The sequence below is a fragment of the Hyaena hyaena genome, unplaced genomic scaffold (assembly GCF_003009895.1).
Source record: "Hyaena hyaena isolate Hyena2069 unplaced genomic scaffold, ASM300989v1 scaffold_259, whole genome shotgun sequence".
NCBI lineage: Eukaryota > Metazoa > Chordata > Mammalia > Carnivora > Hyaenidae > Hyaena > Hyaena hyaena.
The window spans coordinates 2,293,005-2,308,261 of record NW_024080886.1 but is presented as its reverse complement, the minus strand read 5'-3'; the positions used below and the strand labels follow the sequence as shown (position 1 = coordinate 2,308,261).

General features: G+C 61.5%; 1 long non-coding RNA gene across 3 annotated transcripts; it reads left to right on the top strand.

Moving 5' to 3' along the window:
- The first annotated feature begins 209 nt into the window (after window positions 1–209).
- Window positions 210–14,703, top strand: LOC120240542. Of its 3 annotated transcripts, none has more exons than XR_005530651.1 (4): window positions 210–429; window positions 11,410–11,483; window positions 12,088–12,265; window positions 13,839–14,703. It is a non-coding gene; the product is annotated as an uncharacterized LOC120240542 (long non-coding RNA). The 3 variants fall into 3 exon arrangements; XR_005530650.1 differs by having other exon boundaries at window positions 12,085–12,265; XR_005530649.1 differs by having other exon boundaries at window positions 11,148–11,483; window positions 12,085–12,265.
- The last annotated feature ends 554 nt before the right edge of the window (window positions 14,704–15,257 follow it).

The following is a 15,257-nucleotide window of genomic DNA, read 5'->3' as shown; positions in this document are numbered from 1 at the left end:
CTAACCACTCGCTCTGAGACCATGCTGCTTGGGTTCCTGAGAACTGCATCTGCAGAGAACGCGAGCCTTCCCCGGAGACGGGAGGAACCGCAGAGCGCGTGCGCGGGTCCCCCGGCCCGAACGACAGGGGGCGTCCCCGAGTCAAAGCCAGGAATGCGCGCGCCCGGAAAGACCGCGGAGGGGAGGAGTGGGCCGTGCGCGGGCCGAGCAAGGACGGAGATGGCCGAGTGGCGGCGGGCACTGACGAGGGCGGATGGAAAGGGCGGAGACGGAGCGGAAAGGTCCGAAGCTGAGCCGCTGTGGAGCGATGGAGGCAGACGAGTGACGGAAGAGGCCGAAGGCCTGGGCGCGGGCGCGGGGGCCGCGTGGCGGGACGGCCGAGCGCGGGAGCAGAGGCTGAGCACCGGGCGGCCGCGCCGAGCGGTGCCGGTAGGAACGGGACTTTAGTGACCGGGAAGGAGGAGGCTGGGGGGCCCGCGAACTGGGGAGGCCGGGGCGGCTGGGGAGACCCCCGGGCGTTGAGTGGGGGCGGGGCAAGAGCTAGGAAGGATCCGTAAGCAGGGGGAGGGGCGGGGGTGGCGGCCCGGGGCCCTTCAGCAGGAGTGGGCAGGAATGCACAGTCCTGGGGAGTCGGAGAAGGTCGGGGCGCGGGGGGGAGGCCGGTGTCTTTAGTTGAGGCGGGGTACGGACGGACTGTGCAGGGGCGCCATGGCGGTGGGGGGCGGGGAGCCCCAGGAGTCCTTAGTTGGAGGCAAGGCGCGGATGGACTGAGGAGGCGCCGTGGGCAGGGCTGGGGTCGTTAAGTAGGGGTGGGTAGGAACCAACAGGGGCGTCCTGGGAGGGGGGAGGGGAGGGGACGGACCGGACGGTGGAGCGGGGGAAGAGCGGAAGGGCCGGCCCTGGAGTCCTTAGTAGCGGGCGGGGCGCGGCCGGGCGCCCGGGGGCCTTAAATACGGGCGGGGCCGGAGTGCAGTCCTGGGGCACCGCGGGAGGGGCAGGGGGCGGCCCGGGTCCTTAGCTGGGACGAGGCACGGATGGCCTGCGAGGCGCCGAGTCCAGGGCGAGGCGAGGAGAGGGGGCAGTCGGGGTCCTCAGGTGGGGGCGGAGCTCGACCGGACTGTGGGGGCGCCGTGGGAGGACCGGAGGGCGTTAGGCGCGGAGGGCTGGAGTGGAGGAGGGGGGGACGGCTGGGGTTTCCTGCCCAGGGTTTAGGGGGACCCGGCAGCACAGCGCGGGCCCAGGAGGCATGAGCCGCGGGAGGTGGGCAGGTCCCTGGAGCCGCTGCCCCACAGGGCACGTTGAACTCCCCGGAGGGGGTCCCTGGGGACTCGAAGGTCCTAGTGCCGCTCTCCGGATCTAAATCAGGCCCGGCCCGGGGAGGGTGCGGGCCGCGCCAGGGTCGCGGTGCACCCGCTCGACGCGGACGTGAGCGGGGTCATCAGGGACCCTGGGCAGCCGCCCCGCGGGCCCGGGGCTCAGGCCTCACGGCACCTGACACCGCTGGGGAAGGTCGGTGCCTTGTTCTGTCTTCCTGCTGGCCGCAGGGGTCCTGGGGGGAATGGCCTTTGTTGTGACCCTGACGATTTTGTCCCTCAGCGGCTTTGTCTGCTCGTGCAAAGCGCTTAGCACGGAGTGGTAGTCGGCGCAGGCTGTGTGGCAGTCGCCGGCAGCGCGTTCGTTTCCCTTCTGGGAGAGGACAGTCGGTTTCCCGCGCGGGGTGCACCCCACGCCTGTTTCTAGGGTTTCAGCAGAGCCTTAACAGTCTGTCCTGCGTTATTGTCGAAACAGGGGGCTCAGAGCTTCCTGAGCTTATGCTGCCCCCCGAAACCCTTATGTCTGAGAGTGCCCCACCTGGCACTTGCTCTAGCGTCTGAGACTAACCCCGCCCCCTGCACTGGCTCTAACGTCTGAGAGTGCCCCCCAGCACTCGCTTTCATGTCTGAGAGTACTCTGGCCTGGAGCTCGCTCTCATGGCTGAGACTCCCCCCGCCCCGCTGCACTCACTCCAACACCCCCAGCGCCTCACTCTCTCTTCATGTCAGGAGCCCAGAGCTTCAAGCCTAACCGAGCAGCCAGCCCAGGTCCGCAGGTGGTGACGGGCACTGTGGCGCACAGTAGGACGCCTGGCAGACCAGCTCCCCTGATGCTGACGGGCACTGCGGCGCACAGTAGAACACCCAGCAGACTAGCTCCCCAGGTAGTGATGGGCACTGGCGCGCAGTGGGACACCCAGAAGACCAGGTCCCGGGGTGGTGACGGGCACTGTGGCGCACAGTAGGACGCCTGGCAGACCGGCTCCCCTGATGCTGACGGGCACTGCGGCGCACAGTAGAACACCCAGCAGACTAGCTCCCCAGGTAGTGATGGGCAGTGGCGCGCAGTGGGACACCCAGAAGACCAGGTCCCTGGGTGGTGACGGGCACTGCGGCGCACAGTAGAACACCCGGCAGACCGGCTCCCCAGGTAGTGATGGGCACTGGCGCACAGTGGGACGCCCGGCAGACCGGCTCCCCAGGTAGTGATGGGCACTGGCGCACAGTGGGACGCCTGGCATACCGGCTCCCCAGGTAGTGATGGTCACTGTGGCGCGCAGTGGGACGCCTGGCAGGCCGGCTCCCCAGGTAGTGATGGGCACTGGCGCACAGTGGGACGCCCGGCAGACCGGCTCCCCAGGTAGTGATGGGCACTGGCGCACAGTGGGACGCCTGGCATACCGGCTCCCCAGGTAGTGATGGTCACTGTGGCGCGCAGTGGGACGCCTGGCAGGCCGGCTCCCCAGGTAGTGATGGGCACTGGCGCACAGTGGGACGCCCGGCAGACCGGCTCCCCAAGTAGTGATGGGCACTGGTGCACAGTAGGACGCCCGGCAGACCGGCTCCCCAAGTGGTGACGGGCACCGACCGGCTCCCCAGGTAGTGATGGGCACCGGTGCACAGTGGGACACCCAGAAGACCAGGTCCCCGGGTGGTGACGGTCACTGCGGTGCACAGTAGGACGCCCGGCAGACCGGCTCCCCAAGTGGTGACGGGCGCCGCAGTGCACAGTAGGACGCCGGCCCCAGCAGGTGCAGACTGCCGGTCAGAGCGGGGCCCGCAGGTGTCGGGCTGAATGGGACCACCCGTGACCCTGCGCCTCCTGCGGAAGGACCGGGAAGGCCCACTCTGACCCCGTTGCACTGAGTGCTTCCCGAGCGTCCCCAGCCGTCTGCTGGTTGCCTGATCGCAGTGAGACGGGCTCCTGCCTGGGACGTGGGGCAGGAAGACACTTCCTGGGAGCCTGCACTCACGTGAACATTCCAGGGAAACTCATATACGGCAGAACGTGTCTGAAATACGCTCACAGCGTTTGTAACATATTTTTAACCAAAAACAAGCATACGCCCCTGCTCTAATACAGTAAGGTTAGCCCTTGAAAGAACAGTATTTTCCCTGCGAACATGGGTGTATTTGGGAGTAAGAGCTGTGACTGGGGACAAGGAATCACAGATGTGACGCGCTCTGCGGACGGGGGTGTTGCTCGTGGAGGAGGAGGGAGGCGGCTGCCCTGGAAGAAGCCAGAGAGAATCCAGGCTTCGGATGACAGTTTCTGACTGCTTCCTTGCAGGGGTGGGCTTCTCCCGGGAGCCCCAGGGCACCCCGTGCCCTGCTGGGGTCCGTCCGGGATGAGTCTTCCTGTTGACGCCAGAATCTGGGGCCCCTGAGTGTTCCCCCTTAGCACTGAGTGATGGCGCCCCCAAGCGGCCCCCCACCACCCTTTTTGGTGAGGGTCCCGCTGTTGTCTCCCTAACAGGGGAGGGTGCCCGGAGTCCCAGGAGGAGGGTGAGGTGACGAGCAAACAGCGGGGCTGAGTCCGAAGTTCCCGGCGGTGCCAGCCGTCAGGGCGTCAGGGTCTACACAGTGTGAAACACGGCAAATACCCGCTCCATAAATGGAGTATTATTTCCTCTTGGCTTTTTGAAATAAAGCGGACGAGAGGATAATGCCAGGTCAGGTTCCTGAAGATTTAGGCAAGAAATTCTGCTTGTCAGCGTCTCAGACTAAACTTTTAAAAGCAGAGTAATTTGTTCTTTGAAGCGATTTCACAGACATAGGGTGTCTGGGTTATTTCACGGTGATTTTCAATGATAAGAAAGCCTTAAGAATTTGTGAGGATAAAAGTGATAAAATATAAGCTTTTTCAGGTGTTTTCCATGTTTCCAAAAGGATTAAAAATGGGAACTATGTTTTTAATAGTTTATTCGCTTTTTTTTAAAGATTATTTTAATTTTTTAAAAATGTTTTTATTTAGGGGCGCCTGGGTGGCTTAGTCGGTTAAGCGTCCGACTTTCGCTTAGGTCATGATCTCGCGGTTTGTGGGTTCAAGCCCCGCGTCGGGCTCTGTGCTGACGGCCAGCTTGGAGCCTGGAGCCTGTTTCAGAGTCTATATCTCCCTCTCTCTCTGACCCTCCCCTGCTCACGCTGTCTCTCTCTCTCTCCTAGAAATAAATAAAAATATTTAAAAAAAAATATTTATTTTTTGGACACTGAGCCACCCAGGCACCCCTAGTTCATTTGTTTTAGAGAGAGAGAATACGTGCAGGGGAGGGGCAGAGAGACGGGGAGACAGAGGATCCAAAGTGGGCCCTGTACCGTCAGCAGAGAGCCGGACTGGGGGATTGAACCCACGAACCATGAGATCATGACCTGAGCCGAGGTCGGACGCTTAACTGACTGAGCCACCCAGGCGCCCCTAGTGGTAACTTTAAAAGAGCCAGGAATCTGGGGCACCTGGGGGGCTCAGTCTGCAGAGCATCCGACTCTACTTAAATACATTTATTGGGGTGCGTGGAGGGCTCAGTAAAGCATCCAAATGTACTCGAAAAATAAACGTATGGGGTGCCTGGGGGGCTCCATCGGTTGAGCGTCTGACTTTGGCTCAGGTCATGATCTCACGGTTTGTGGGTTCGAGCCCCACGTCGGGCTCTGTGCTGACAGCTCAGAGCCTGCAGCCTGCTTCAGATTCTGTCTCCCCCTCTCTCTGCCCCTCCCCCACTCACGCTGCCTGTCTCTCTGTCTCTCTCTCTCAGAAATACATTAAAAGAAATTTTTTTAAATAAATAAATATGAGACGTGCAGGAACTTAAAGTGCAGCAGGAGTAAAACCACAAGGCCCGAATGGTCAGTTTAAGAAAAAAAAATTTTCTTTAATTTTTATTTATTTCTGAGAGAGAGACAGCATGAGCAGGGGAGGGGCAGAGCGAGAGGGAGGGAGACACAGAATCCGAAGCAGCTCCAGGCTTCGAGCTGTCAGCACAGAGCCCGACGTGGGGTTCGAACCCACGAACTGTGAGATCATGACCTGAGCCGAAGTCAGACGCCCAAGCGACGGAGCCCCCAGGCGCCCCTCGAACGGCAGTTTTTTTTTTTAATGTTTTATTTATTTCTAGGAGAGAGAGAGAGAGAGACAGCGTAAGCAGGGGAGGGTCAGAGAGAGAGGGAGTCACAGACTCCAAAACAGGCTCCAGGCTCTGAGCCGGCAGTCAGCACAGAGCCTGACGCGGGGCTCGAACCCACGAACGGCGAGATCATGACCTAAGCGAAAGTCGGACGCTTAACCGACTAAGCCACCCAGGCGCCACATCGAACGGCAGTTTCGAAGGTCACCGAGCGCGGCACAGAGGAGCCTCCACGTGGATAGACGCCTGCCTCGGTCCGGCCTGTGCAGGCGTCCTGGGCGGCGAGGTCAGCCGTCAGCGCTGAAGTAGAAAAGGGGAAACCCGAACGTCAAAGCTCAGGGTTTACCCGGCAGCTGCACCGCCTGGCCGTGGAGGAGCTGCCGCCCCCTCATCCTGCCCAGAAAGCCCGCATGGCCTCTGCGCCCGGCTTGCTCAGGTGGCCATGTGCAAGCGTGCACGCCTGGCCCCAGGGACCTGCGGTCTGGAAGGGACAGGAAGGAGCGGCTGTGACAGCTGGCGGAGCCCCCAGGTGAGGTCCTGGTGTGTAGGCGTGCCCCGCCCCCACCCGGAGGGGGGCACAGAGTCTCCAGCTTTTCCGTCCTCCGCCCAAGGCCTAGACGTGCCCTGTGCCCTCCGGCACATTTCACAGTGTGGGCCAAGGCTGCGGTCATTCCAGCAGGAGCTGAAAAACTTCTCGTTGACTCTGGTACCCGTGTGTGTTCCTGTGGGTGACGGGTCATCCTCACATGGGCCCTGTCGTCCCGGTCCCGCTGCTGACGTGGACCATGTCATCCTGGTCCTGCTGCTGACGTGGGCCCTGTCATCCTAATTTCTTCTTGGGAGCCTCCCCTCTCACCCGCCCTCAGCCTGCAGCCCACCCACTGTTGTGAACGTCTCTGCCTCCATGGGCCCCCGGCTGACGGGTACCCGATGGAAGAAGCTGTATGAGAATGCGGAGCAGTGATGTCCCTGCGTCTGAGGCAGGATATAGTCCCCACAGAACCCCCCTGCAGAGTGTCAACAGAGCTGCACACTTTGGAGTGAGCAGAGCATGTGACCATGGTGCCTCGCCCCCAGCCCCACCACCTGGGATGTACAGGTTCTGGGCTCTGGGCTCCTAGAAGTAGCAGTCCAGGGAGAGCATTTGCGGTGTGCTTGGGCAGGTCTCTGTGCCCAGACTCAGTGGTGCCATCAGTAAATTAGAGGGTCTCCCTGGGGGCGGGGGGGCAGAGGAGGAGAGAAGGACAGAGGAGGTTCTGCCTGGGGGCGGGGGTTTCAGAGAAGGACAGAATAATGGGACAGGGATGTCCTAACCCGGGGAGTCAGGAGGGGCAGAGGGAAAGGAATCCCCGGGAGGCAGTCCTGGGGGTGACTTGGGAGCCCCACTGGGACCCACCAGGCCCGGCCAGCACACAGTGGGTCAGCGGTGCGATGCCAGAGGAGGGGCTGGTGGAATGCCAGCCCTGGGGTCTCCTGCGGGTCTGTGCTCATGCAGAGCAGAAAGCCCACACCCAGGTCAGTGTCCCCAGTTGGACGGCAGAGTGGGACCTGACCCTGTCCAAGGTGGCCCTACAACACGAGAGGCTATGTCCACACGGGGACCCTCCTTTGCGGTTTTCCAGCGTTTGGGGAGAGACCAGGGGGCGCAGGGGTCACAGCACGCCCACTCTGGAGTCGCAGGAACACCGAGCTCTGGTTTAGACTGCGACCCTGACCTCTGCACTCTCACATGACCCTAACTCATAACTCTAATCCTCACCCTGAACTAGCTGAGATCCACAGAAGTCGCAAACCATACAACCCCGTGTCACCTCATGAGCTCTGTTGACCCCTGAGACCTGCCCTGACCCTAACCCAGACATGGAGTTTGCCCAGGACCGAAGCCCCACCCTCAGCTCCCGGCTTAGACCTCCGCCACCCCCCCTACAGTGGTAAACCTCCACTGCAGGCCCTGTCCCCGCGGCCCCCACGCACCACGGGTGCCGCCGGCAGAGCAGCCATGCAGTCTGGGGCGCGAGGCGGGCGTCCAGGCCACCGGGAGACAGCAGGGCTGTGTGACGGGGGAGCCTCCCGGACGCCGCATCTGGACTCTGGCCGGGGGCTGGAGGCTGTCCCCAGCAAGTCCCTGAGAGCCACGGCTCCTGGAAGCACAGTCTCAAGGGTGGGAGCTGGTTGTCCGACGGACGTCTTTGAGCTTGACCCATTTCTTGTCACTTCCAGGCTGAAATGACACATCCCTGCCCTCCTGACCTGGGTCCTACTCCGTCTGTATCACCTCTTTCTGTGTCCTGGACGGGACTCAGAGGGCCTCTGCTGGGGTGACACGTGGCTTTGTGTTCTGACGTCTGAAATACTTCTGCCGGAATGAGAAGGTGGCCCCCGCAAACGGACGTGCGGCCAGGAATAGCCGTCCCTGGACCACGCGAGCTGGGACAGGAGGGCAGAGTGTCCTCGGCCACCTCGCGGGTGGGACCGCTCGCAGCGGCACAGGGCGCAGGGTCATCCGGTGGCGGGAGGTGGCAGTGTGTGCACACAGCAGGGGGCAGCCTGGGCGAGCGCACACGGAGCAGCGACTGACGTGTGAAACCCCACCGGTGAGCTACCTGCTGGTAGGCGGCTGGGCGGGGGCAGAGGGTTTGGGTTTACACACTTACATGTTATGGTGTAGACACGTCCTGTGTCTGCAGACACACACGTGTACGTATGCACAGGTCTGGGGCCGCCATGCGTGCATAAACCCTCGTTTCCTAGGTCACTTACCGCGAAAACGCACAGCCAGTTTGTGCCTAAATGTTCATAAAGACTCAGGCACCAGGCTCATACCGCCTGCTACTTTGACCTTGACCTCGTGACCCCAGGTGACCCCTGGGGTCCTGACTGCACCAGTTCAGCTTCTCACCTGGCTGGCGGACTTCCCCTCGGCCCCGTTCACAGACCTGTTCTCTCACGGCCATGACGGGGCTCCGGGTGTGCCCCCCAAGCCCAGAGGAGAGGCCCGCTGGGTGCCCGGGACCCACAGGAGGCCGCAGGGATGGGAGGCTCCGCCCACCTGCGCCTCCGGAGGTCCCCGGTCTCGCCCCTCCTGGCGCAGTGTTCCTGAGGCAACACGAGAGGGCGCTGCGGCCCTTCCGCGCACCCTGTGTCCTGTCGGGGTTGACGGGGTGAGCGGCAGCCCCACGGGCCGGTCCTGCTCGTCCCGGGGCCGGGGAACCGGGTGGCGGGCACACGGCAGGGGAGAGTGCCAGGCGGAGGGGCTCAGCAGGGACGCTGCCTCGGACCGCTCCCCAGAAGGTAGCAGCAGGCCCTGAGGCCTTGCGAGCCGGACGCACGCTAAGCACCGCCGTGGTGTGGGCGGTGCTGCAACCCGTGTTCGGCGCGACAGGCGGCTGGTGAGCTTGGACAGCTCGCCCCGGGGCTCCCCGGGACTTGGTGGGGGCAGGGGTGCTCGGAGCGGGGGCTCTGCCTCCCGAACCCGTCGGTCGTGGTCCTTTGCCGCTGTCTGCCTGGGAAAGGAGAGTGGGAGGCACAGGAACCGCCCTGAGCGGGGCCCGCACGGGAGCGCGGCCAGAACGGGGAGCGGTCCTAAGGGCGGTGCACGGAGGCAGAGACCTGCGCAGGAGGAAGAGCGGAGAGGGCTGGGGGGGGGGCGTGGGGAGCCTCCGGGGTTCGGGGCAGGACGGAAGCCCCGGGAGCCGGTGTGCGAACAGAGGGACGCGCGAGCCTCTGGCCGCTTCTCACGTAGCCGCAGAAGGCTCTGGGGGTGACCGCCACCCCGCGGACACCAGGCGGGGCTCTCGGGCCTGCAGTTAGCCCCTCACCCCCACCGCGAGTGTTCACACTGCAGTTACAGACTGCCCTGTTACAGGTCCCGGGGCAGCGACACCGCGGGGCGCACACTCCCCCTGCCCTCTGACCGCCACCCGGGCCCACTGAGACCCCGACCCCTCCCACAGGAGTGACAGCGGGCTGTGTGCACCCGCGGGAGAGTGCCGCGTCACCGGGTCTAATCAGATGGGCGGTGGTCGGCCAGGCTCTCCACCCCTCCTGTGGCCGCGGCGCAGTCGGCCGGGCTTGGAAAGGTCTGGGGGGCTTCTGGCCTCCGTGTTTCAGGGCAGCATGCCGGGCCAGTAGGGTTCCTGGGACCTGCCGCCCTCTTCTTGAGGGGAACTTCCACTCTGGGCCAGTGTGCAAGGCCCCTTCAGTGAGCGGGTCCAGGCACCGTGCAGGGGCTGCGTCCCCCTTCCGTGTGGCACACGGGGTCCTGCGAGGAGCGGAGTCACTGGGCCAGGCCAGACCGGTGAGGAGCCTGCACTTCCGACCGTGGGAGGCCGGCAGCCTCTGCTCTGGGGCCGGCGTCCTCGTCACCGCCTGGAGGACCTGCAGCAGCAGCCTCTCCTGCAAAGCAGCTGGGGAGGCCACACTCCCGCCTGGAAGTGACCGGAAAGAAGGGCTGTCCCCGAAGAAGGGAGACGGGGCTGGAGGGCTGGCAGGGGGTGACCGGGGACACGGAGTCAGGGCGCAGAGTCCCCTGGGAAAGTGCAGATGGGACTGCTGCTGAGGAGCTCGGTGACGCGGGAGAGTCACGGGCAGAGAATAGTCCAGAAAGAGGAAAGTACCTGCAAAAGCTGGAGGGAATGGCATGGACCACCCGTGACCAGAGATCGTCACTGTGGCCGCGGGAGGCGTGTGGGCAGCACGGCGGGCTGAGTTCTCAGGGCCACAGGGGCACCGCTCGTAGGGTCTCTTGTTCAGAGGCCCTGAATAACTGGACATGCAGGGGCACCCAGTGGACCCCCGTGAGCAGGGACCTCCCCTGGAAGGCGGGCCTGAGGTAGGGGTGCTATTCTGGACACACACGTGGTAGCAGAGGCCGTAGGGGCTAACGGGGTGTCGGCACCGTGTCTCTCACGAGGAAGCCGGCTTAGCAGGCGAGGTGCCCAGTGGAGGCCCCAGCAGCACTTGAGGGCTTGGGCAAGAGAGGGTTGGTGTCTTTCTTAGGACAGATGCGATGTGAGCCATCGTCAGGGCCGCTGGTACGCACCCTGCTCAGGGCTGGGTGGACCTCAGGGACGAGCGCCCGGGCAGAAGTGACTCTAGAGGTGACGAGGGTCTAGTAGAACAGCATCAGGAGGTTGTAGGTGAGGAGCGGAAAACGGAGAAGCAATGTCTGCAGGGGCTGCGGGAGGGGTGTGCACACGGGGGCACCTCCTCCCGCCTGGGGCACCTGGCCTCCAGGCTGTCCCCTCGCAGGACCCGGCTGGGCTCGTGCCAGCTGCACAGAGGGTGAGTTTACTCTCAGCTTGGAAAGCTCAGTCCCCTACAACCAGGGCGCGGGCACAAGCCAGGAGCCTGGGTACAGGGTCTACACTGCCTCCAGCTGCTGGTACCTGTAACTGGTAGCCCTGTCTGGGCCCCATTTCTGTATCTCAGGATGGGGACCATTGGCCCACCAGGGGTGGTGTAGTGGGGTGGGTAGGAGACAAGTTGGGATTACGTACAGGGATGTGGGGGAGGGGTTGGAGACATTGGGATCGTGTGCAGGGGTGCTGTGAGGCAGGGGTAGGAGATAGGTTGGGATCACGTGCAGGGATGCAGTGAGGGCAGGAGACAGGTTGGGATCTCGTGGAGGGGTGCACTGAGAAGGGGCAGGAGACAGGTTGGGATTGCAAGGAGGGGCTGAGGGTCAAGGTCCATGTGCCCCCCACACACACAGGGGCAGCTGGGGACGGGTCAGGAGAGATGAAAGTCCAGTTCGGTGGCCAGGACACGGAGGGACAGAAGTGTGGACAAGAGGAACAGCACGTTCTCTTCCACGGTGGCTCTGCTGTCAGGGGCACCATCGTGTCCGGGCCCTGCCCCCCCCCCCGGCCCCTGCCCCTCACCTGGAGGGTGCCAGTGTCCGGACCACAGACGTGCAGCACCCTGCCGTCTTCTGCACCCCAACCCTGCTGAGCCGCCACCACTCACGCTCACAGGCCCGGACGCCTGGACACACAGGACGCTGAGGACGGAGCAGCTGTTCTGGGGCCTGACGTCCACGGGATGGAAAGTACGAGGTTACTAAGCCCTGACACACGCCCCCCCATGCTGTGCAGGGAAGGGTCCCCGAGGCCACGGCCAGGCCCCTCTTGGGACACCTTGGCACCCTGAGAGCCTTGCAGGCCATGGAGACCAGGCTGGATCGCAGCTTCCCGGGCCTGGGGTGGGGGGCACCCGGGGTCCCGGCGGAGCGAGAAAGGCAGGCTTTGGGGGGCTGCTCGGAAGCACCTGCTCAGCCGCTCCTGCAGAAGGAGGCTGCCTGTCCGCCTGTCTTGTTGTGGTCACTGCCGGGGCTTCCTGCTCTCGGGGTGCCGCCGCAGGCCAGAACATTGTCCAGTCTCGGCCGAAGCAGCCGAGCACACGACCGTGGACCCAGCCTCCATCGGGCCCCTTTGTTGTACTGTGCTCTGTACACCCAGAGTTCCTGGGAGCTGACAGGGTGTAGGGAACTCAGAGGGTACGCTGTGCCTGGTGTCCTACGGGTGAGAGGGAAGTGAGGGTCACGGCCCTGTCCCCACCACGCACCCCCACTGTCAGCTGCTTCCTCTCCCGTCACCACACGACGACAGCATGCCAACCACTTCACCCCTTTCTCACATCCTGCCACTAAGCAGTGTCCCGGGTCCGAGTCACCTGAGCTCAGGAGACCCCGGGAGGGGCCGCACCACATCCCACCCTAGAACATACCCCGCACCAGATGAGGCACCGCAGGACGACCTGAAGAGCTGGGGCTCCGCACCGTGACCGCCGCCCTCGGTGTCCCTGGCGCAGACGCAGCCGGGTTCACAGGAGGTAAGTGCATGCTTACTCTCCCAGCCTGGAGGGTCTGTCAGCCTTGGGTTCTGGACACCCACGTTCCCAGTGGACACTGTGGCACAGAGCAGGAGACCGGTTAACTGCAGAGTTTCTATTTCTTTCAAATGTTTCCTGTTTTGTTTTGAAAGAAAGAGAGAGACGCAGGTGTAGGGGAAGGGAAGCCCAAGCGGGCTCTGTGCTGTCATCGCTGAGTCCATTGTGAGACTCGCACCCACAAACTGTGAGATCATGAGCTGAGTTGAAATCCAGAGTCAGACACCTACCGACTGAGCCACCAGGACCCGACTTTATATTTAAAGCCTGACCAGAGCTCCTCCCCTCCCCAGCGTCACACACATTCTCTGCCCACCGGAGGGCCCCTTCTGGGAAACAATTGAGCCCAAGTCTCCGTCCCGAATGTGCTCCCCCATCCTGAATATGCTCTTGGGGGAGCCCCGAGTCCCTGCCCCGCATGTGCTCCCTGGGGGAGCCCCGCCCTGAATGTACTCCGCAGGGGAGCCCCGAGTCCCCGCCCCAAATGTGCTCCTGGGGGAGCCCCAGGTCCCGGTCCTGAATGTGCTCCCGGGGCCTGAGCACCGCGGTGCACCTGCCTCTCGCAGTTCTCCCGGAAGGGTCGTGAGTGGGGAGGTGACCCTGCTTCAAGGTGGGAGTGGCTGGGCGGCTCTGAACCATGTGAGTCCCTCCCATACGCCGCTGGCCGCCCGCTGGGGCCGGTAGGGTGTCCAGTGGGGCAGGCGCCCAAGCCACACGCCCCGAATGAAATCCTGGGAACACAGAGGAGACACTGCGCTCACCGTTCCCACACAGGCTGCACCCTTTCAGGTCTGCACCCCACAGCCCTGCACTGGACCAGCTCAGAGGCCTCACGAGCTCACGGTAACTTCTCTTTATTGCTAGTTTTAAACAGCTTCTTAAAGCGGGATTCAAATGCTTTTTACCCAAAAATTAAAAAAAAGAAAACGTCGACCATGTGCACCTGAGGCATCACAGCAGCAGCTGCCAGAGCTTTCCGGCTCTGCTGGGAGCGCAGCCAGTGCAGGGCAGTGGGGGGAGCTCCGTGTGCAGGGCCAGGTACCTCGGCAGGGGCCCCCCGGGGCATCCGAGGCATGGGGGGTGGGGGAGACCTTGCAGTGCACAGACGGAGCCCACAGCGCACGTGCAGGTGTGCACCGACCATCTGTGTTACGTGCACCTCCGCTCAGCCTCACCGATGGGCTCTGACCCGAAAGTAAGGCACCATTCCGACAGCGGGTTTCCAGCCTGTCCCTTCCCATAGTGACACTGCAGCGAAGTGGGAGTTGGCGTGAGTGGTGGGTGCTCCGTGGGAGGTCCCATCCTAGGGAGTTGGGTGACACCTGGATGCCCTCCCAGGGTGGCCAGCCTTCCACGCAACAGGCAGGTGGGAACAATGCCTGAGCCTGCACTGGGCTACCTGTCTGGAGCGGGTGGGTCACCTTCTGGAAGGACCCCTGTGCTAGCTTCGGCAGCACGTATACCTTCTGGAAGGACCACTGCGCATTATGCCCACTTGTCTCCGACTCCACCTCAGCCTGGCCTTTGTAGACATGGTGCAGAGCCACCAGAGTGCGCTCCACAGCTCGGTGCACTGGGCAGAGGATCTGGGATGGACCCCCACTTAGAGGATCAACGCACATTTGACCGAGATACAGTTCAGTGTGGGAAAACATGGTCCTTTACAGAAAGTGATGGACAAAGCGGACATCCATATGGCCACAAAGTAACACTGATCCTTGTTTCACACTGGACAATTCAAAGTGGTTCACGTACATAATCATCGAATCAAAGTCAAACATACAGGAAGCATAGGGTAAACTACGCCCCACGTGTGTCTGGATGGGCACACACAATGCAGATACAAACTTGAAAAGGCCTTGATATGGAAGACACGCAGGACTGTTACCACAATAATAACACAAACAAGCCCCCATGATGAGGAAAACACTTGAAGACACATCCCAAAAAATACACGGCCACCCAATAAGCACACGGAGATGTTCCATATTATCAGCCGTCGGAGGAATCTGAACTGAAAGCGTGAGATTCCACTGAACACCCATGTGAATGACTCTAGTTAAAAAGCCAGACGTGCTGAGTGTTGGGAAAGCTTCGGAGCAGTGGGAACTCGCATATGCTGCTCGTGGGAATTGGTACTAACACTTTGGAAAACTCCTTTCATCAGTTTCTTTTAAAAGTTAAGATACAGGTGGTGCCCAGGTGGCCCACGTGGTTAAGTGCCTGACTCTTGGTTTTGATTCAGGTCGTGACTGATGATCTGTGAGATCGGGCCCCACGTTGTGCTGACAGCAGAGACGACTGGGATTCTCGCTCTGCCCTGTCCTGCTTGTGCATGCTCATGTGTGTGTGCGTTCTCTCTCATAAAAAATAAAAAACGGAACTGAAAAAAGAAAGTGAACTAGCAATTCTACTTTTAGGTTTGCCTAAACAAATAAAATATATGTGCACACACATTTTTATGTGAATACTTAGAGCAGTTTTAGTCATAATAGCCAAAACTTGGGTAAAAAACACAAATATCAAACAACTTCTAATATATCATTACAGTGTAATATTACACGTCTATTAAAAATGGACTATTGACGCACATAATATCCATGAATATCATATTTGTTATGTTGAGCAAAAGCCAAAACAAAAGAATATATATGACTGGACATGTATGAAATTAATTCTGAAGATTAATCTTCAGTGACAGAAAACCGATCATTGTTTGCACGGTGGGTGTTGCGGATGATTGGGAAGGTCATGGGCAGGAGCTGGGGAGGGGGGTTGATTTTGTGGTGACAGAAATATTCTGTATTTTCTCTGTGGTTATATTTGTCAGATATCGGGGCACTTGGGTGTCTCAGTCAGTTGAGCATCTCCCTCTTGGCCTGGCTCAGGTCATCATCACAGTTTCGGGAGTTCAAGTCCCACATCGGGCTCTGTG